This window comes from Erpetoichthys calabaricus, chromosome 6 (genome assembly GCF_900747795.2).
Source record: "Erpetoichthys calabaricus chromosome 6, fErpCal1.3, whole genome shotgun sequence".
NCBI classification, from domain to species: Eukaryota; Metazoa; Chordata; class Cladistia; order Polypteriformes; family Polypteridae; genus Erpetoichthys; species Erpetoichthys calabaricus.
This window is the reverse complement of record NC_041399.2, coordinates 121,323,204-121,345,401: the sequence shown is the minus strand read 5'-3', so window position 1 is coordinate 121,345,401 and position 22,198 is coordinate 121,323,204. Positions and strand designations below refer to the sequence as shown.

Sequence of the window (22,198 nt, the reverse complement as noted above, 5' to 3'; positions counted from 1 at the left end):
ACAAGTTTTCCAACTGTGCCCCCGTGATGTTGATGAACTCATTTTAAAATTAGTCTCTATACACTGTACTAGTTCCCTTGATAATTTTGATCACTTCAATCTTGTCTCCTCATATTATTCTTTTGCTTAAATTGAAAAGGCTCAGCTCTTTTAATCTTTCCTCATTATTTATGTCCTGTAGCCCTGGAGTCAGCCTAGTCACTCTTCTCTGGACTTTTTCCAGTGCTGCTGTGTCTTTTTTTATTTTTTGTAACCTATAGAACAAAACTGCACAGTACTCCAGGTGAGGTCTAACCAGTGTGTTATAAACCTTGAGCCTAACCTCTTTAGACTTCAGCTCTACACATTTTGCTATATAACCTAACAATTCTGTTAGCCGCCTTAATATTTTTTGCACACCATCTGGCAGTTGATAGTGGTATGTCCACTGCGACTCCTAAATCCGTCTCATAAGGTGTACCTTTGATTTTCAGACTTTGCATTGTGTGTTCAAACCTCACATTTGTACTTCCTCCATGTAATACTTTATTTACTGACATGAAATTTTATCTGCCCAAGCCTGTATGCTGTTCAAGTCCCTTTGTGATGATTCAACAGATTCAAGATTATCTGCCAATCCACCTATCTTGGTATCCTCTGCAAACTTAAATAGCTTGTTACTTGTGTATATATATACACAAGTATATACAGTGCATCCGGAAAGTATTCAAAGCACATCACTTTTTCCACATTTTGTTATGTTACAGCCTTATTCCAAAATGGATTAAGTTCATTTTTTTCCTCAGAATTCTACACACAACACCCCATAATGACAATGTGAAAAAAGTTTACTTGAGGTTTTTGCAAATTTATTAAAAATAAAAAAACTGAGAAATCACATGTACATAAGTATTCACAGCCTTTGCTCAATACTTTGTCGATGCACCTTTTGCAGCAATTACAGCCTCAAGTCTTTTTGAATATGATGCCACAAGCTTGGCACACCTATCCTTGGCCAGTTTCGCCCATTCCTCTTTGCAGCACCTCTCAAGCTCCATCAGGTTGGATGGGAAGCGTCGGTGCACAGCCATTTTAAAATCTCTCCAGAAATGTTCAATCGGATTCAAGTCTGGGCTCTGGCTGGGCCACTCAAGGACATTCACAGAGTTGTCCTGAAGCCACTCCTTTGATATCTTGGCTGTGTGCTTAGGGGCGTTGTCCTGCTGAAAGATGAACCGTCGCCCCAGTCTGGGGTCCAGAGCACTCTGGAACAGGTTTTCATCCAGGATGTCTCTGTACATTGCTGCAGTCATCTTTCCCTTTATCCTGACTAGTCTCCCAGTTCCTGTCGCTGAAAAACATCCCCACAGCATGATGCTGCCACCACCATGCTTCACTGTAGGGATGATATTGGCCTGGTAATGAGCGGTGCTTGGTTTCCTCCAAACGTGACGCTTGGCATTCACACCAAAGAGTTCAGAATTTTCTTTCTCATGGTCTGAGAGTCCTTCAGGTGCGTTTTGGCAAACTCCAGGTGGGCTGCCATGTGCCTTTTACTAAGGAGTGGCTTCCGTCTGGCCACTCTACCATACAGGCCTGATTGGTGGATTGCTGCAGAGATGGTTGTCCTTCTGGTAGGTTCTCCTCTCTCCACAGAGGACCTCTGGAGCTCTGACAGAGTGACCATCAGGTCCTTGGTCACCTCCCTGACTAAGGCCCTTCTCCCCCGATCGCTCAGTTTAGATGGCCGGCCAACTCTAGGAAGAGTCCCGGTGGTTTCGAACTTCTTCCACTTACGGATGATGGAGGCCACTGTGCTCATTGGGACCTTCAAAGCAGCAGAAATTTTTCTGTAAACTTCCCCAAATTTGTGCCTTGAGACAATCCTGTCTCAGAGGTCTACAGACAATTCCTTTGACTTCATGCTTGGTTTGTGCTCTGACATAAACTGTCAACTGTGGGACCTTCTATAGACATGTGTGTGCCTTTCCAAATCATGTCCAATCAACTGAATTTACCACAGGTGGACTCCAATTAAGCTGCAGAAACATCTCAAGGATGATTAGGGGAAACAGGATGCACCTGAGCTCAATTTTGAGCTTCATGGCAAAGGCTGTGAATACTTATGTACATGTGCTTTCTCAATTTTTTTATTTTTAATAAATTTGCAAAAATCTCAAGTAAACTTTTTTCACGTTGTCATTATGGGGTGTTGTGTGTAGAATTCTGAGGAAAAAAATGAATTTAATCCATTTTGGAATAAGGCTATAACATAACAAAATGTGGAAAAAGTGATGCGCTGTAAATACTTTCCGGATGCACTGTATATATATATATATATATATATATATATATATATATTGCTGTGACAGACAACCGGGGACATTGCCACACCGGGACACCTGGAGAAGGGAAGGCCCGGGAGAGGGCCAATATCTTCCCCTGGGCATAAGAGGGCAGCCCTCCTGGATTACATCAGGGACATGGATTGGGAGCTTGGAAGGTCAACTCTGTTGGGGTCCATGGTCACTGCCAGGGGGTGCCTGGACGATCCCAGAGCCCTGGATGGCAGCGCTTCCACCACACTAGGAAGTGCTGTCGGAAGAGGAACCAAAGGCACCTGGAGTGCTTCCGGGTGCCCATGCAGCACTTCCGCCACACCAGGAAGTGCTGCAGGAAGTTCATCAGGGCGCAACTGGAGCACATCTGGATGCAACATAAAAGGGGCTGCCTCACTCCATTCGGAGAGCCGGAATCGAGTGGAAGAGGACAGAGCTTGCGAGTGGAGGAGTAGAGGTGGCAGAAGACGTGAGGAAGCAAAGGGAGTGAGCCTTGTGGGTAATTTGTGCACTGTGTGCTGTGCATAAGAAGAAAATAATAAATTGAGTGTGCTTTTTGGACATCTGGCTGTCTCAGTGTCTGTCTGTGTCCAGGCTTCTTTTACTCTTCTTTTTCTCTCTCTCTCATATATATATATATACAGTATATGGCGTATATTAAAAAATAGCAGCAGCCCTAGCACTGACCCCTGTGGATCACCACTCTTCTTAGAACATCAGCCAATTCTCTTCATGTATGTGAGACAATTGTGCACCCATCTACACACAACAGCCTGAACTCCCACTATTTATAGTTTGATGCCCAACCTCTCATGTGGCATATTATCAAATGCTTCCTGATTTGTTCCTTCAACACATTGGCCTGTGTTTCTGCTTCCAGTTGAACTGCCTTTATCCACTCTCATCTCAGCTACATATTTTCTAATGCAACGCATTCTTAACGTATGCTTAATGCAATGCTGATTTACATATTTAGAAGGAACTAAAAATTTAAAAGAAAGTTTACATCATCAGTAAGCAATTGAAAAAGAAATAAAACATTAAACAGCTTTTAAATGCACACAAGTCAAAGAATTCTATCAATAATCATAAGGCTTAGAAATTCAAAAAGAATTTACAGTGGCTCTAAATGGAAAAGTCAATTTCTAAAGGTTCTTTTTCTACTTCATGTGTCAAAGGTATGGGAATGGACATTATTCAGCAAGTTAGGGAGAAATGTAATGAGAAATGTTTGATGAATCATTTTCCACTCCAGCTCAATGAATCCACAGACATCTGTGGACAGGCTCAGCTTGTAGCATGGTGAGATGGCCCTGAAGTGCAAGGGCAGAAAATTAAAACAAGTTCAACATCCTTAATAAGATACAATGTCCGCAAAACTAAAACAAATGGCACATGCAACATAAGAGGGCTATCAGTAGCCTGCACAAATCACAAGGATGGGAGCATAAACAGGTATTGCACAGAAAATCGAAGAGGTGGCAGCATTAATAGGAAGTATGTGGAAAATCAGCATTTACTACATAGAAAATATAGGTGCAAATTCAAAACAAAAGAAGAATGCTGGTTGGTGGAAAAAACTGTCAGTCACTTCCATGTGAAAGTTTGATGTCCGTAGTGGTGTGCAGGTTGGAAAAGTTTGTCCTTTTTATTTGGAATATGTAATGTGAAGAAAACACGGAGACAACATTTAAGGGTTGGGGTTTCCGTCCCCGTATACTGTAAACCACAGTCAGAAGTGCAAAATAACGGTCAGTTTATGGGATACACAAGTGACAACCAATGGGGGAAACACAGACGTACAGTATTTATGAGGTGGGAATGGAAGGAATGCTGGGAAAGATGACGCAAGGTATCTTAGGATGGTGGTGACGTCATCTGCAAGGGACTGGAGGTAACTAAAGAACCAGGAAGCAGCCAGGACTTCTGGATAGGGCTTTGGAGACGAACTCAAGGTGCCGTGTTCTTTTGTTGCTCGTCTTTCCTGTTAAAATAAAGAGAGAGCTGTTAGCACACTGTCCCAGTTCCCTGTCTTGCGGTTTCGCACAGCTCATCAGGTCCTTTAGCTGCCCCCTAGTCACTCGTGTGACAGTAAATATGCATTTCTTAATTGAATTACATGTAGTTGTTGGAGCATATATCAATGCAGAAATGATTACTTTCAAATCTGATTTCTCTTCTGATGCTGCTGTTCTAGTTTAATAAAAGTAAAACTAAAAATCAGGGGCCTCATGCATAACGGCGTGCGTAGAATTCACACTAAAACATTGTGTACGGACAAAAGCAGAAATGTGTGCACACACAAAAATATCCAGATGCATAAATCTGTGCGTACACCAACTTCAACGTTCTTACACTCCATAAATCCCGGTCAGCATGAAAAGTAACGCATGTGCACACGCCTGCCATCCCACCCCGTCTACTCCCAGATTATGTCTCTTTGAATATGCCAATAAATATAAATAGCCCTTAAGTTCAGCATTCTGTGAAAAGACAATGGCAAAAGCACAGGGGAAAATTGAAGAATTTCACCGAATACCAAGTGGAGGCAAGGAAAAACATACTATTTGTTGGTTTAAACAGTGGTATAAGCAACAAAAAGAAGTTGATCGAGTGACAGAGTGGCAGAGAAACTCGAAAGCTCAAGTTCACAAAGTCGCACAGTGCCCAAAATAAAAAAAGTTGTCAGATATCAAAGTCACCATGAAAATGTGAGTCCTAGCCCACCGTCTGAGTGTCATATGGAAGCTTATTGGGGTACAGAGAAAAGAAAAAAAAATAGGGACACAGTAGGAAAAAAGCTTGAAATGTCACTTTAATCATGTAGCTTATTTTGTCATTAAAGTACAAAGTCATAAACTTCATCTTAAAATCGTGTAATTTACTACTGTCTCAGATCCCATCGTAACTAAAGTAGCACGTTAAATGCTTTGTTTTGTATGTGCTCTTCTATGTGTGTGAATCACTACGTGATTCTTAAACGGATTTTCTCTTCCTCTGACAGGACACAGAATCCATTAGATTTGTGATATTACAGTTCTCTGAATAATTTAAATGCTGAGATGTATACCTGATATAATTTCAGTATTCATATAATATCAATTAAAGTATGTATTAAACATGGGAACTTGGCGCAGTGATAGTGACAAACTGGCACCCCAGAGATTGTTCCTGCCTCACGCAAGATGCTTGCTGCGCCGTGCGCGAGTTTCGATGAAATAATTTATTGCAGCAGTACTGTCTCTTTCAAACGTACTAACGCCCAATTCCTGTCCTTCCTTTTCTTTCTCCAAGTACCCAATCGCCACACAATCAGCTCAGTAATAGATGTTAAGCCAACTGTAAGCTTAGAACTCCAATTATTCAAAACTTTTAAGGAACATTGAAATATCTTCGTAGTACATGTTTAATTATTCTATCCATCTATCCTTCCAGTGTCGTGCCAGCCCCAGCAAGAATACAGCACGAGGCAGGAACAATCCCTGAAGTAGCTAGTGCTGAGCCACTGTGTCCTCACATGTTTAATTATTAAAAATATAGATTATTTAAATGATGTTAACATTTTATCTGTATAATGTAATAAACATATTTTGCTGCATTTTCATCTTAAAAATGATATTGTCATCATATATAAATACGTGCTTTATAAAGTGGCTCAGGTTGTGCAATATTATAACTATAGCACGTTTACAGTGAGGTAATTGTACTTATAAGTACAAACAGTTCTACAAGGAGCACTTGATGGACTGATTGATTGCGTTTATAGTTCTTGGGATGAAACTTATTCTGAACCACAAGGTCCGTACAGGAAAGGCTCTGAAGCATTTGCCGTATGAGAGCCGTTCAATAGACAGCATGGCTGAGGCAGCGTGTACTTGATGCTGTATATAATTCTCTTTCCGATCAGCTGCTGTAGAGCTGTGATTCCACACTCAGACACAGTGATATAAATACTCCGAGTGGTGCAGTGAAAGTAATATGGGCAACCCTTAACGGGAGCAGCTGAAAGAAGAAGAAGAAGAAGGTACTGTGAGAGTAACAATGCTAAAGCAGCTATGGTATTTGGAATAGTTTATCCATTCCATGGGCCATTATATTGTTACAGGTTAATTACAATCAGATACCTTAAACTAATAAACAATATGCGGTTAATTTCAGTGTATTTGATAAAGCCGCGTCAGGGATGTGGATGTAAAAAAGAAAGGAAAACCACACAGGAACAAAAGCACTGCTTTGACACTGGGTGACACCAGTTTGCAAAACCTAGTGGAGAACTTGCGTATGGCAAGGATTGAGCTAGTGTGAAAATGTGCGTGGCTTTACATCAAGTTTAGGTTTTATACATCATGATTTGAGTGTGGAAACGGGAGTATGCAATATTTTTGTGCATACACACTGTTTATACATGAGGCCCCAGGTGATTCTGGGATAGATTGCCTAGGAGACACCTGATCCCTGTGCGCTAAAATGGTGGCACTTGTAGCAAAACAAACGTGGTGTTGCAGCATAATGGCAAATACTAACAAACTCTTAAATTCGTCATTCGTAATCAGAAATTAATGTAGCATTTGGAATCCCTGCATCCAAAACTTAATAGGCATATGCTTTGTAAATATTCATATAGGATGGCTCATATAAAATTAAGAAAAAACACTAATCATATGATCTAACACAAACATCAGCACATTTAATTGTGTATTATTTGTCCTAAGACTGTTCCATTTATTTATCACAGTGCGTTATAGCCTCCAGGTTTTTTTATTCTACTTGCATTTTAATATACAGTTCCAATAACCTTAGCGCAAAATCCAAAATTTAGGTCATAACCCGATTTAGGAGTGAAATGTGAATTTCTTGTTCATGTGAGTATTAAATATCCATCCATCCATTTTCCAACCTGCTGAATCCAAACACAGGGTCACGGGGGTCTGCTGGAGCCAATCCCAACCAACACAGGGCACAAGGCAGGAACCAGTCCTGGGCAGGGTGCCAACCCACCACAGGACACATATAAACACACCCACACACCAAGCACACACTAGGGCCAATTTAGAATCACCAATCCACCTAACCAGCATGTCTTTGGACTGTGGGAGGAAACCGGAGCGCCCGGAGGAAACCCACGCAGACACCGTATTAAATATGTAAAAATGTTTTTGGATCTAGAGATAAAGTAAAAATCTTAGAGATAAAGCAGTTAAATTTCACATAAAAATGAAAAATTTTAATACGTGTACTGAGTGCACAAGTAAAGGCAGAAGTAAGAGGAAAAGAACTAAAATTGGGATTTATTTAAAAGCAAAGGGAGTGGAGGAGAAACATTCTTGAGAAAATAAGCTAAAGTTTGTATTAGGAAATCTATTTATCAAGACATCTAAACCAAAATACTTAGTTCAGAAGTAAAAATACTATGAACCAGGAACACTAAATCACAAAAGATATCCTGCTAGATTTTTTAAATGCATCTATGGATGTTTCTGCTGATTTAATTGATTGTTTTAATGTTCATTTATTTTAAGTACTGTATACTAAATTCTAAATAGGCATATTCCCCTAAGCTTGTTAATATAATGTATACTACATTCCAAAAAATATTTCAATTAATTTAGTTTTATTAAGAAAAAAATGAAAAAAAAATCTTATTATCCTAATACAATGTAAATATATAATCAATTGAAGCTCAATAGTAATTTAGTAATATTCATTCATGTTGTCTTTTGCACTTTTATTGTTTTCATTCATGTGACCAACAAGTATCATGCACAAAATGATACAAGAATAATTAAAGAACTGCACAGCTCAACATTTAAACAATGAACCTATTGGTTTTGGTTTTAATTTGCAACTGTTTGTGCTAGGTGTCGAGTGTCTTTAAAAATGATCCATTGTTTTTGCTTCCTTTAAGGCTTAAGACTGGCAGCCAGACTTTTTTTTATTTCATTGTTGGAAGAGAAAGATAGAGAACTGAAGTAAAACTGCATTATTTTCTCTCTGAAATAAGGTATGAACATGGTTTAAATTAATTATATTATAGTGATTTGGACAACATTGTTCGAATGTGTTGTGTACTTGGTTAAAATTTGCCTTAACATTTTAGAGCATAATGTACAGTAACTCCAGACTGGCATTGATGAAGTGAGTCCAGCTGTGTGGGTACACTGAAATGTTTTGCTGCCTGCTTTAAGAATCTGTCAGCCTTTGCATAAAAAGGTTCCTGGATATGCTCTGGCCATGTGAAACCAGAACATTGAATTCAGAGGTTTAGAAAATGGATTGAGAGATGGATGCATATTGTTCAGTTAACCGAATTGACAAGAACATAGATGTTTGTTTATAATTATCTGAAGTTTACAACTGTTATAAAGTTTTATTTTTTTGTAGTCATTACTTACATTTACTTCAGTCATTTAACAAAATACAATTTGAAAAAACAAAAATAATTTCTACAGATATATATAAGATTATTATTTGTATTATTGTATAATTGGGAAGATTATTATTATTGTTATATAATTAGGACCAACATTATCATAAAATGAATTAAATTGAGTTTTGTACTGTTTAGTTAACATATATTCCTGTATATGATATGTGTAAAATAAAAATAAATTTAGCAGATGTCAATAAAATTTTAATAAGTGAGATGAGTTAGTTTGTTGAAGTATAACTAGCTGTCAGTTTTCGACTAAATTGATGCTTCTGTCAACTTTCTGCTTTGGTATATTCTACTTTACAAGGCATTTTCAACTACAACATAATTCAAATTAAGGTGAACAATACAGTTAATTTAAGAAGAGGTGTATGTTTCATTAGTTGGTAACTGTCAAGTGAAGAGAGTATTTTAATCTAATAATATTCAAGTTCTCTTAAGTTTTGCATTGCTAAATTAAAATAAACTTAATATACTGGCATAGATTTTGACTTTAGATTTACAACCTGTTTTGGCAAATTTTCATTTAGATACCTCACTGAATTCTATTACACTGACAAAGCTAAAATTTAATACTGTTGCGGAGGAGGCACATCAAACAAGACTTTATAATCAAGTTATATGAGTAACCAAACAAAGGAATAGTTAGATAAGCAGCGTAGTAGTATTAAAATAATTACTATTTGGTAATTAATGATGTTAACAATAGTTAAATGAAAATTAAACTGACAAAAACTATAGATATACTTGAATAGATAGGTTTTTGTCCACAAGGAAAATTAAAATCTTTATAGAAGCTGAGGAGAAAGAGGGAGAGAGAGATTGAGATCTATATGTATAATAAAACAAACAACAAACCTAAAAAAATAATAAGAATAATATAAATAACATGTTATATATAAAGCATAATTTTACACTGCATTAATGATGACAGACCATACCCGGAAGAATGTCAATGAGGTCAAAGAAAAATCAAAAAAATTATTTAATGTAACAAAGAAGCATGGAAGCAAAGAATAATCAAAGTAATATCAGGACAAAACAAGAAAAAGCTGCAGATTATCACCGGGGATGACCAATTAACCCACTTCAACTACCTCTAAAGGAAAATAGTTTCCTCACCTCCCATCCATCCCTCCCTCCCCCTCTCTCTGTTTTTCTGGAATCCTCAGCTTTTTCTTTGGCTCTTTTTTCAAGTTCTAGACTCCTGGCTTTAAAAATTATTCTGGATTCATTTTTTGATCTACGCTCAGAATAACCTTAATGGTGAGATGCAGCCCTTTTTTGGTTATAGGGACAGCAAATGAAGGCCCCTTCTAGTGATGCCTTGCATCTTTGCATACCTGAATCCTCTGAAGCCTTAGAACAGCCATATTTTCAAAAAATTCATACTGTCTTGCCTTTTAAAAGGACAACATTGTCCCTTTTTCTTTATTGACATAGGCCATACAATATTTTCTTGCAGCCTCACATCATTCTGGGCTGTTACCAGCGTTGTATGTTCTCTTAACATCTGTCTCTGACTTTCTTGCTCTCTTTCTCTCTTTTTCTCTTTCTAACTCATTCCTTGTGTTGCCAGCAAGGACACAACTTCAAGTTTAGCAGCTCGTAAATACACTATGTAGCATTAAGCTTTTTGGCATTGTGTTAGCCATTTCTTATGTCTGTCTATTGAGAATCAGCACATGTTACTGTTAACTGGTAAGCATGAGTAGTCATAGAGGTTCAGCTATACTGTAAAACAGGCACAGTCTACGAGCTTACCTAGTTCCAGCAAAGAGGAAATATAATTAACTGTGAGAATGGTAATAACCAGAAAAAGAGATGCACATGTGTTCAGGAAATTGTAACTAGAATCAACATCTAGACTCAGGGGCAGCACTGTGACGCAATGGATAGCACTGTTGCCTCGCAGTTAGGAGACCCGGGTTCGCTTCCCGGGTCCTCCCTGCATGGCGTTTGCATGTTCTCCCCGTGTTTGCGTGGGTTTCCTCCAGGTACTCCAGTTTCCTCCCACAGTCCAAAGACATGCAGGTTAGGTGCATTGGGGATCCTAAATTGTCCTTAGTGTGTGCTTAGTGTGTGGGTGTGTGTACGTGTTGCACGTCCTGCGGTGGGCTGGTGCCCTGCCCGGGGTTTGTTTCCTACCTTGTGCCCTGTGTTGGCTGGGATTGGCTTCGGCAGGCCCTTGTGACCCTGTAGTTAGGATATAGCGGGTTAGATAATGGATGGATGGATGGATCTAGACTCAGAGAAACCACTGTCAAAAATCAGAGGCTGAAGCCATAATCATAGTTAAAACAAGGATTGCCAGGTGTTGCTGTAAATAGAAAACATATTGCCACTAAAAGCAAGAAGATAAAACTTCAAATAAAGTTGAAAAGTGAAAGGCAAAGAGTTGTGAAAATAAAATACTAAGAGTGCAAGACTGAATGTTTTTGAGGGATGAATCCATAATCTTGGACACTGTCCCAAGCACTGAGACTTTATGATGTGGCACATAGTGCTTTCTGGGAGGCAGCTCCTAGTAACTTTCCTGCATATCCTAGCGACACATTAACAAAATTCCACAAAATTGCGATAGAGACCCTTAAAATAAATAATATAATAAAATTTCATATAATAAAATTATTTATGAAGTTAATAAAATAAAATTATGTTAACATGTTAACTTGGAGGAGACTTGGTTCACTCATTGGAGACTGAGATGTACTGACGTGCTGACATCATCCTTGCAAGTGGAAGGGGAAGAAGTATTGAGTGTTTTTATTACTGCAGTGTGAGCATTAGTTACATTGCAAATTTTGCTTTTTTTTTGCCCGTGCACTTGCAAAAGTAGCTGAGGGTTTAAAAAGCATTTTGAAAAAGTTACTAGTGTTAGCAAGGTGAAGAGAAGTGAGGCGGGGCAGACCATGATAGCTGAGCAGAAGCTGAAACCGACAAATCTGTAAGTAAATAAGCAGCATCACAGTGACTAATAATTAAAGGCATATGAAGAATAATTGGATAGAGCACCATATAACACTTATACAGTTAAGCATTAAAAGCATTAACGCTAGTAGGACACATGGTTTCATAAGTAATAAAGTATAACCTCAATTCCAAAAGTTGAGACACTGTGCAAAATGTAAATAAAAAAATAACGCAATGATTTGTACATCTCATAAACCCATATTTTATTCACAACAGAACATAGAAAACATATTGAGAACCACCAGGGGGTGCACATCCAACACGACAGACACGGACACAAGTACAGTGACACACATTTTTATTTCAACAGGGAAATTCTTCCCAAATCATTCCAAGTTTCGTCCCTCTTCCTCCTGACTCTGGCTCGTCCCGGTGAGGCAGCTGGCTCCTTTTAAGCTGCACCTGGGATTATTCCAGGTGGCTTATTAGGTAGGTGTGGTGGAAGCCCAAGACAGGGCTCTGCAACTCCCATAGCTCCCCCAGGTGTCATACACGGAACCCCACAGTGTTGTGCCAACAAATAGTAATTCCCATACAGCCCTTTGGGAATCCGAGGTGCCGTTGCAACCCAGGGGGGCTTCCAAGTAGCAGTTCAGGGGAGATAGTGCCCTTCGTAAGTCATCTTCCCCTGTCCTTCCATTACAGAGGCATCCTGGCTGAATAATGGCATCGGTCACCATCCTTTACAATATCAAATGTTGAAAGTAAGTATTATTTCACTGAAAATGTTAGCTCATTTTGAATTTGATGGCAGCAACACGTGTTAAAAAAGTTGGAACGGGGGGCAAGAAAAGGCTGGAAAAGTAAGTGGTACTAAAAAGAAACAGCTCAACTAATTAGGTTAATTGGCAATAGGTGAGTAACATGATTGGGTATAAAAAGAGCATATTAGAGGGTCAGAGCCTCTCCGAAGTAAAGATGGGTAGAGGTTCACCAATCTGCAAAAAACTGCCAACAAATTGTGGAACAATTTCAGAATAATGCTCTTCAACATAAAATTGCAAAGACCTTGAATAGATATGATAATCTACAATAAATAATATCATCAAAAGAATGAGAGAATCTGGAGAAATCTCAGTGCGCCGAAAATCAACATTGGATGCCCATGATCTTTTGGTCGTCAGGCGGCACTGCATTAAAAACAGGCATGTTTCTGTCATGGAAATCATTGCATGGAATCAAGAACGCTTTCAGAAATCATTGTCTGTGAACACAGTTTGTTGTACTGTCCTCAAATGCATGTTAACGCTCTATCATGCAAAGAAGTCATATGTGAACATGATCCAGAAATGCTGCTGTTTTCTCTGGGCCAAAGCTCATTTAAAATGGACTGAGCAAAGTGGAAAACTGTTCTGTGGTCAGATGAATCAAAATTTGAAATTCTTTTTGGAAAACATGGACACCGTGTCTTCTGGACTGAAGAGGAAAGGGACCATCCAGCCTGTTATCAGCACTTAGTTCAAAGGCCTCTGCACCTCTGATGTATTGGGATGCATTTCGGCCAAAGGAATTGGCAGCATGCACATCTGGAAAGGCACAATCAGTACAAAAAGGTATATCCAGGTTCTAGAGCAACATATGCTCCAATCCAGACAACATTGTTTTCAGAGATGGCCTTGCATTTATCAGCAAGACAATGCTAAACTGCCTACTACATTTATTACAACAGCATGACTTTGTAGCAGGAGAGTCTGGGTGCTGAACTGACCTACCCACAGTCCAGACCTTTCCCCAAATAAAAACATTTGGTGTATCATGAAACAAAGAAGACCCAGGACTGTTGAGCAGCTAAAATCCTGTATCGAACAAGAATGGGACAATATTCCTCTGCCAAATGTCCAGCGACTGGTCTCCTCAGTTCCCTGACATTTACAGACTGTTGTTAAAAGTAGAGGGGATGCAACATAGTGGTAAACAATGCCGTGCCCCAACTTTTTTGAGACGTGTTGTTACCATCAAATTCAAAATGACCTTATTCGTTTCTTAAAATTGTACATTTTCTCATTTTAAACATTTTATATGTTTTCTATGTTCTATTGTGAATAAAATATGGGTTTATGAGATTTGCAAAACATTGCATTGTGTTTTTATTTAAATTGTAAACAGCATCACAACTTTTTTTGGAATTGGGGTTGTATTTATTTAAGTACAGATAGGCCACTGACTTATAACAAATAAAGAGAGGTGCTCCACAGTATGCAGACAGGCATCTAATGAGTAAGCACTGATCAGGTAAAAGCGGCTGAAAAAACAGACAAAGTGATTAAGTAACTATAATAATAAATAAATACCTCAGGTCCGATATTCAGTACATGAGTTTTGTTAGTAAGAAGAAGCAGTGTGTAAAAACATATACTGGATAAAAATTCTTAGCAGTCAGTAAAGCAGAGCAAATAAAAATGCAACAGTGTGGAGGATCATTATTAAGAAGGAGTTCAAACAGTGTAAGCAGAGATCTCCAAAGTAAAGTTAACTTCAAAGAAAGACAAACAGCAAGCAGTCAAAGGGGAAAGCATGAAAGGAGCTTAAATCAAATAATAAAGGTTGAGCAGATTTAGTAATCCAAAACCTAATTTTAATAATGAGGCCAGTCCAATGTAAGTCCTTTTGGATGTTGAACGTTTTGTAAGATAGCTTGGAAGAGACAGGCTTCCTTGGAGGTTATGTCTGCAGGGGATGTTAGGTGATCCAACACGTCCAGCTCAGGGTCTCTGTTTGTAGGGCCTCCATTGTAGTAGAAAATTGGTGGACCAGGCCCAGGTGTTCTTTAGAGACCCGCTATGGTAGCACGGGAGCAGACTCCAGACCAGATAATAAAGATAGTGGGTCACACGGCACAAGGCAAAGGATGCACACTGTGTGGGAACATCAGTCCCCAAACCATTTTTAGGTTATTGCAGAGCTGATTAGAAACTCTGAAGACTCTGAGGTGGTAAGCAGGAACAAGGAGCCTGTGATAGTGGGGTACTAAACCATTACAGTTATTGCAGGTTATTGAAGCATACGTCTGCTCCAGAGACAGACAGCCTCACACGGTGTGTTGACTTCCTTGTGCACAGATGGGAGACCTCCCTGGAAGGATAGATAGGTTCTTGTCATTGTCCATACAGGAACAAATGGCATACTTAAGCGCAGGCTGTTAGTTCTGCAATTCAATCTCTCCTTTACCAGGGTGAGAAGTTGAACTGACAACATAATCTTCTCTGACTTTCCACCAGTGCCACATGCCAGTCCAGGTAAAACAGATTAGAAGGCTTAACACATAGTGCAAATCTTGGTGTAGGATAGAAAGGTACAGATTTATAAGAAATTGAGACTCTTTTTGAAATAAATGGTACCTGTTCCGCCGTTATGGGTTACATTTGAACAAGAGGGACACCAATGTACTGTATTGAGGTATACTGTATGATTAGGTTAGTTGAAGATTGTTTAAGCTAAGGAACGTGGGGCTGGTAGTTTAGGATAGCCCAGGTTTAGAATTGTACATGAAGGGATGAACAATAATGTAAATAATAAATAAGTATAGTAACAAAAATTCTAACCTAACGTTTAAGTGCAAAAGTAAATAAGTAACACAATAATAATAGGTTTCCTTAATCCCAGAAGTATCAAAATAAAAACATGGGAGCTGGAGATGTATATAGCTGAGCATAATTAAATTATAGCAATATTAGAAACCCGGCTAAATAGCAAAGCAAATGATGAGTACAACATTGATGGTTACACATTTTTGACAAAGGAAAGACAGAACAGAAAAGGAAGGAGGTTGCAATATATGTCAACACACTTTAAATGCATGTCTTCTTCAGTTGAATGATGAGCCACATCTTGATGTGGACATCTGGATTAGTTTGGAAATCATTGGTGAAAGAGGTCTTATTTTAGGAGTGTGCTATACACCCGCCCAAAGCAGACAGTAATTTCAGTGTTCATCTTTTAGTAATAATAAAAACATCAGAGATATTATAGTCATGTGGGACTTTAGCTATCCAAATATTAACTGGACTAGCTTTGCAAATAGTGGAGTACAAGAGTAGGAGTTTTTAGACATAATCTGTGACTATTTTTATAGCACAATATTTTAAAGTACCAACATTGGGGGAAGTCTGCCTAGATTTAGTATTTTGAAATAACTAGGATAGAATTCAGGGTGTAGAGGTGTTTGAACCACTAGGGTCAAGTGACTGTAAAACGAAAAGGCAGTTAGAGGAAAACATAGCAGATCATGTGAAAGGTGATCCAAAGAGATTATTTCAATATTTTAGTAGTAAAAGAACAGTCAAGTAGGAAGTGGATCAGAAATAGTAAAGAGGAGTTAAAACATACAGGCAATGAAATACCAGATGCTCTAAATTTGCATTTTTTGTCTTCACATGTGAGGAAGTGAATAACCTCCCAGTGGTTACAGGGACTGCTAAGGAGGTACAGATTGATTTGGAAATCATAGAAGGACAAGTACTGTTCAGATTAATTAGGTTGAAATCAAGTAGATCACCAGGACCAGATAATATTTATCTTTGAGTTTTTAAGGAGGTTATTGAGTACGTACTGTATATAAACACTTTACACATATTTTTATGAAGTCACTGTACACTGGGGAAACTCTGAAGGACTGGAAAATGGCAAATATAATCCTGTTATACAAAAAAAGGTGATTGGGCAGATCCAAGCAAATATAGGCCAGTAAGCTTAACGTATATCGCATGTAAATTAATGGAAAATGATTATTAAGGAAGAGATTGAGCAACAAATGGCAAGAAAAGAAGTTTAACTGAACAGTCAGCATGAGTTCAGACAACGGAGGCTGTGTTTTATTAAAATGCTAGTTTCTATGAGAAAGCAACAAAAGGATGCAATCAAGGCAGTGCATACAAAATGATTCGTCTTGACTTTCAGGAAGCAATTGATATGGTACCACACAAAAAGTTGGGCTTCAAACTAATAGGTGGGAGTTTAGGGAGTAGTGTGTAGATGGGTACAGAATTGGCTAAAACACATGAAAAAGATGGTTATAGTTTAAGGAACCTTTTCTGAATTTGGTGATGTTAAGAGTGGTGTCCCACAGGGGTCAGTGCTAATGCTGCTGCTATTGTTAATAAATATTTGCAGATTAAAACAAGATAGTTGGATTGGAAGATAATCTGGAATCTTTTGAATCATTACGGAGGAACTTAGACAGCATGCAGGCTTGGGTAGGATTGTGGTGGAGGAAATTTAATGTAAGTAAATGTAAACTATTACAAGTAGGAAGCTAAAAGGTTTGAATACGCTGTGGGAAATTTGAAAACTGAAAGTACACGTTATGATAGGTATGTAGGAGTCATAGTGGACTGATCACTATCAAGTTTCCAGGAAGTGTTCTGAAAGCTAATAGAATCTATCTTACTAAACCACAGTTAATTTATGCACGGCGGACGCACTGAGGCGCATGCGCACTGCGGCCTTGGCGCCCGCCCCAGAGTCCAGAGTCAAACGCACGCATGCACGCCGCAGCCTTGGCGCCCACTCCAGAGTCCAGAGTCAAACGCAGCCGCATCCCAAAATGCGGCGGCGCCCGCCCCAGAGTCAAACGCAGTGGCTTCCCAGAGTCAGTAGGGGGCGCCCACATCCAAATAACACAATGTGCTGCGCCGTGGCGCCCGCCCCAGAGTCAAACGCAGCGGCTTCCCAAAACGCGGCGGCTTCCCAGAGTCAGTAGGTGGTGCCCAAACAACATGGATAAAAACAATGAAAGAAGGCGCCCACACAAAGACACCGCTTTAGTTCAAATGGGGTTATTGAATTAAATGGAAACTTTACCATGCTTACGACCTGTGAACTAAACCTGAGGTAAAGCGTGCACGCCAGGTTGTACAGCCGCCCGGATGCGACCGGCCACACCACCGCATATACGACGACACAGCCATAAAAAAACAAAAACGAGACTTCATGAAGAAAAACAATAACAGAAGCGCGTTGAAATGAACTGTCTCAGGACGCACCCACCCTCCATGATATTTCATCACGCACCGGCTTCCCCCCTGGGAATGGCCCATACTGCTTTCGCGTGTGTTGACAAATATTGCATCGGATTGGAACAGTGCACCCTGAGCCAAATCACCACCGCAAATGTGCCCAAATGTACGTGTTACATCTAGATGACGCAGTATATCAACCAAAGAGCTAATAATGAGAAACGTAGCTGAAGTCATAAACAATCACCCATTAGCAAACTCTATAAAAATGCTACATGAGGTTGAAAGAGAAGCCAATACAAAAGCAGAGGCGGACGGTGTGGCACCAACTACAATTGCCTTAGTGCTAATAACGAACAAAGAACAGGATCCGAGACGATACAATGTTCCCACCGTTAATGAAGTGGCAATTGTGTTTCAAAGTGATGACGGTGACCCTCCGTTTCACCGTGATATTGTCATGCATTTATGTCCTGATGAAAACAAGGCGCCCACAATGCGCTTCTGAAACACCACAACCACATGAGTCGCAGCTCCAAAAAGAACCTGCTTTAGTACAAATATGTTTATTTAATTAAATGACATTTCCCAGGACGCACCCACCCTCCATGAGGTGATTGCCATTATTGGATTTGAGATTCTTTCGAGAATCGTGGGCTTGCTGGTGTTAAGATATATTACACAATGTGTGGAGTCAAAGGACTTCTTGGCAGAGCTCTGTGGAGTTCTTCATATGATGCCCCAGCCTTTGAAAGTCTTCTTTCACTGACAATCAGAAGTGCACTTTTTGTTAATTGAAATGAAATAGGTTTCTCATCAAAATGTAAGTAAATTGTATCTGCAATATTTATAGCATAAATATTCAGACCACAAAATGGCAGCACTTGCAGAAAACAAACAATACCATGAAAAGACATTAAAATAAATTCATAAATACAGACGTTAGTGACAAAAACAGATTCTGCACCCTAAAAAAACCAAATGTGCAGTAAAGTTCATTAAAAGAAACATCAAAATGCCCAGAAAAAATTAAAACACAACCAGCCCTTCTGGTTTAACACTAGAATTACCAGAGCCTACAAAAAAACTCGTAGATCCGGCCCACCTTAAATCCGTTCACACCAGCGTCTTTTGTCCTGTAAATGTGCCGATAAAGACAAGCAGCAAGCAGCCGGCTATTCCATCCCCCAACCGAATTAGAACGTGCATGAACTTCTCCCAGCTCATGCCTTGATTGATTATCTGGGAGGGAAGTGGAGTTTTAGAGTGGAAATAATAGATTGTTATTTGGAACACACGCATTTCATGTGTGTTCCGTTTCTACAGTAATCTGTGTAAACACATTTTTTAAATAGAAACGTTTTTCATGTTTTAGTAGTAAATGACAAAATGTAGGCATAAACTATATAATGTATGAAGCCTGAAGTCCAAAGATCAAATAAACATTTTCACAAAAGGTTCAAGGAAAAGACAACAGCTTCTGTGGTGTAGCAGTAAGATTTGCTGACTTGTAATCAAGAGTCCCCAGTTCAATCCCGACTCAATCCTATGTTTGCTGTTTTCAGTAGTGAGCTGCTCTTATTGTTAATATTATACAGTACACACATACACTTGGTTTGCGTCTGTAACACACGGTGTACATTTATAGGACTTATCTTTTTTTTTCACTTTTATTCTCTCTAAATCACGATCAAGATACATACTACCTCCCCCAACCTAGAGATCTGACACTGTTAGTTTTTATTTGAAACTGGGAATAACTGGAGATGTGAGTGGTGTTTTGAGACAGTGGAACTGGACATTCTCTCATCTGGAGGGATTAAAGCTGACACACAAACACTGGCGAATCTGCCTTCTTCATATCTCACCATCACTTGATTTTTTTTAATTCAGTTTTATTGAGTGTTCCTGCTCACGCTGAATTAGAATGCGCATTATGGTCTATGATGTCAAAAAAAAAAACAAAAAAACAGAGACATAGGTATGTATGATATTTGGAATTATTAGTTTTATGACCTGTATAGTACATTTCAGAAAACTTTGTGGCACGGATGCAACATTATTCATATTCATTCGCATAACATCTTGCGGTTTGTAATCAGTGACCGCGTGTTTTTTTTTCCCGATCTTGCCAGTCCCCACATGTTGCTGTATGCTGTTTCTACTCATTGTACTAATGCAATATTATTTGAAAACGAACAGCGTCAGATCGGGTGTGAATTTATGCTGGCGCTGTTACTTAGAGTCAGATCAGGAGCTTATTCAGTGCGTGCAAGAACATGCAGGTGGCCATTTACTGTGTGCTAAAACATGCTGACAGTGATCAACGCACATGTACTGTGCAAGGCATGCATGGGGGCCACTGAGAAAAGAAGAGTGTTCATGGCTCAGCTTGCAGAGGAACTTCGTCGTCGCATCTTACTAGAAAAGGCGATGGAAAAAGAAAAGGACGATTCAACATCGACAAGCTTCTGTTCCAGACAGCCACTTTCCCCAGGAAAGTAAACTGAGTCAGTGTCACCCCACCTGCCCCTCCTGATCTGACTCTAAGTAACAACGCCAGCATAAATTCATACCCAATCTGACGCTGTTCGTTTTCAAATAATATTGCATTAGTGCAATGATGTTTTCACATATATTGTCTCTTTCTTTCAGGTGTATAATAGAAACCACAGCATAAAGAGAAGTGTGTACATTGTAACAGGTACACACGTTGTAAATGCTGGAAGGACGATCCTTGCGTGTGTGTGAACTGTTAATATTTGAATCTGATGATTGCATATAGCACTGAAGTTACTGCTCTGTACTATTCTTTCCTCTGCATGTCCTGGAGTACAAAAGAAACAGCATACAGCAACTTGTGGGGACTGGCAAGATCGGTGTTATAATATGTTTTATTATTAAGTTTAGTGTCACTGTTCTCTGTGCCCACTGTTATGGACTCATTCATACAGGCAGACCAAGTATAGTACACAGGGGCACAGCGTCTTTATTTAGAATTGCCGAGCCAAGCACAGGACTAGAGAGCCAAAGACAACTGGAGAATTGAATAGTCAGCCTAAAGACAGACTAGCATATTTCTGTCTTCTGTCAGCACACTATCCTTGTTGGGAGAATGAGAACTGTATGTAGGCATTGTGCTATTCCTGTATTTTTGAAGGTGGGGTTTGAGTCCTTTCCTGTCCTTGTTTGGATCTAGAGAAGGAGCCTGCACATGGAGCAACCAGAATATAAGGATGGACCTACGGCCAACACTTTGAAGCTGTCGGGCGGAAGATTATGTCTTCCGTCCGGTGAAAATCCTTTCAGCGTGGCAAACGAAAGATGGCAGACTGCATTGATCAAGACACCCACATGCTTGATAGTCTGTCATAAGCTTCCCGTTTGTGATATCCGCGTGAAACTGTCAGTAAAGAGCTAAATTATCCTTTATGCTTCTCGTGTAATCTTGTAACTGTCATATTGCATGAGGGGTGGGGATAATACCTTTTTTATTTTATAATTATTTAAACTGAGATTAATTAAAACGCCGCAATTCAAAAGAACACATTTCCAGAGAGCCAGAGAGCTAATGCCTCTTAAGGAAACAATCGGGGAAAAAAAACACACGGTCACTGATTACAAACCGCAAGATGTTATGCGAATGAATATGAATAATATGAATAATGTTGCATCCGTGCCACAAAGTTTTCTGAAATGTACTATACAGGTCATAAAACTAATAATTCCAAATATCATACATACCTATGTCTCTGTTTTTTGTTTTTTTTTTTTGATATCATAGACCATAAGGTGCATACTAATTCAGCGTGAGCAGGAACACTTAATAAAAATGAATAAAAAAAAATCAAGTGACGGTGAGATATGAAGAAGGCCGATTTGCCAGCATTTGTGTGTCAGCTTTTATCCCTCCAAATGAGAGAATGTCCAGTTCCATTGTCTCAAAACACCACTCACATCTCCAGTTATTCCCAGATTCAAATAAAAATTAACAGCGTCAGATCCCGGGGGGGGGGGGGGGGGGGAGGGGGCGGTAGTATGTATCGTGATCGTGATTTAGAGAGAATGAAAGTGAAAAAAAAAGGGTAACTTTTACAAGCCCTATAAATGTACACCGTGTGTTACAGACGCAAACCAAGTGTATGTGTGTATTGTATAATATTAACAATAAAAGCAGGTCATTACTGAAAACGGCAAACATAGGAGTGAGTCGGGATCAAACCGGAGACTCTTGATTACAAGTCAGCAGATCTTACCGCTACGCCACGGAAGCTTTTGTCTTTTCCTTGAACCTTTTGTGAAAGTGTTTATTTGATCTTTGGACTTCAGGCTTCATACATTATATAGTTTATGTCTACATTTTGTCATTTACTACTAAAATATGAAAAGTATTTTTGTTTTAAAAATGTGTTTACACAGATTATTGTAGAAACGGAACACACATGAAATGTGTGTGTTCCAAATAATGATCTATTATTTCCACTCTAAAACTCCACTTCACTCCCAGATAATCAATCAAGGCA

At 39.2% G+C, this 22,198-nt stretch overlaps 1 protein-coding gene across 1 annotated transcript in view; it reads left to right on the top strand.

The window, feature by feature from the left end:
* The first annotated feature begins 8,140 nt into the window (after positions 1–8,140).
* The window catches only part of gjc2 (gap junction protein gamma 2), a 199,075-nt gene continuing 185,017 nt past the window's right edge, over positions 8,141–22,198 (top strand). Inside the window, exon 1 of the mRNA XM_028803887.2 lies at positions 8,141–8,319. The gene's annotated coding sequence lies outside the window, so the exon portion shown is untranslated. The remainder of the gene's footprint in view (positions 8,320–22,198) is intronic.